This window comes from Jaculus jaculus, chromosome 5 (assembly GCF_020740685.1).
Source record: "Jaculus jaculus isolate mJacJac1 chromosome 5, mJacJac1.mat.Y.cur, whole genome shotgun sequence".
In the NCBI taxonomy this organism is placed as follows: domain Eukaryota; kingdom Metazoa; phylum Chordata; class Mammalia; order Rodentia; family Dipodidae; genus Jaculus; species Jaculus jaculus.
The window spans coordinates 111,650,070-111,651,272 of record NC_059106.1 but is presented as its reverse complement, the minus strand read 5'-3'; the positions used below and the strand labels follow the sequence as shown (position 1 = coordinate 111,651,272).

Below are 1,203 nucleotides of genomic sequence, written 5' to 3'. Positions count from 1 at the left end.
CCCCCCATTCATGTTCCCACTTACAAATCTGCCCTTAATCACATCACCTCCCCCTCTCACTTAGTCCTTCTGATATTTATTTATTTATTTATTTATTTATTTATTTATTTATTTATTTATTTATTTATTTAAGAGTGACAGACACAGAGAGAAAGACAGATAGAGGGAGAGAGAGACTATGGGCGCGCCAGGGCTTCCAGCCTCTGCAAACGAACTCCAGACGCGTGCGCCCCCTTGTGCATCTGGCTAACCTGGGAAAAATATGGAAGGCTTCACGAATTTGCGTGTCATCCTAGCGCAGGGGCCATGCTGATCTTCTCTGTATCGTTCCAATTTTAGTATATGTGCTGCCGAAGCGAGCACCCTTCTGATATTTTGATGTGATCATCCTTTCCTCCTATCGTGAGGATATTGTGCAGACAGTGCCACACACTGCAAGGTCATGGATATCCAGGTCAAGTATGGCTAATATACTTGCTTTGCTTTTCCTCTCTCCCTTTCCACATTTCCCTTAAGCTTGCCCTTTCTGCTCATTCCTCCAGCAAAACAAGAAAAAGGAAAACCAAAAACAGTTTCATTTTCTTCAGCAAAATGAATTAGAAATATTCTCTACTGCAGCCATCTAAAAGTACATGGCAATCATCTTTTTTATTATAAAAGATTAAATTTAAACTTAAAATTATAGTTCTTAACTTCACAGAATTCAGGTTTCTTCCCAGTTTCTGCTCGTAGGAGGTAGAGCTTCACACTTCAAGTTGTACTAGCAAGGTTGACATATTTCTATTATAGGATTAGACATGTTTCTAATCACTTTTACTCATTGGGTATGAAGTCTGAGCTGGATTTGCAAAGTTTTAAAATTGCATCCTTGTGGGAAGAACATGGTTCTTATTATAAGCAAGGTAACATTATATAAAATAAGATTAAAATATGAAATTTTTCACCTGCCCTATTTTGCTTACAAATTGTTTTAGGGTTGTTACAGTTAGGTTCATATTGCTGGCAGAAACCACCAAAGAACAGCCTTTGGGAAACAAGGGAGGTTATTTTGGTTTATAGACTTGAGGGGAAGCTCCATGATGGCAGGGGAAAATGATCCACGGTCCATCCTCATGGCTCCATCAGGTCTCTACCCAGGCATCCAGCAAACCTGCCTCACACTGCCCATGGCCATCTCCAAAACACAAGACTGTGATGCAAATT

At 39.9% G+C, this 1,203-nt stretch overlaps 1 non-coding gene across 1 annotated transcript; it reads right to left on the bottom strand.

Annotated features, from left to right (window-relative positions):
- Positions 1-256: 256 nt before the first annotated feature.
- LOC123461071 lies at positions 257-363 on the bottom strand. The gene has a single exon (XR_006637389.1). It is a non-coding gene; the product is annotated as a U6 spliceosomal RNA (small nuclear RNA).
- Positions 364-1,203: the final 840 nt, after the last annotated feature.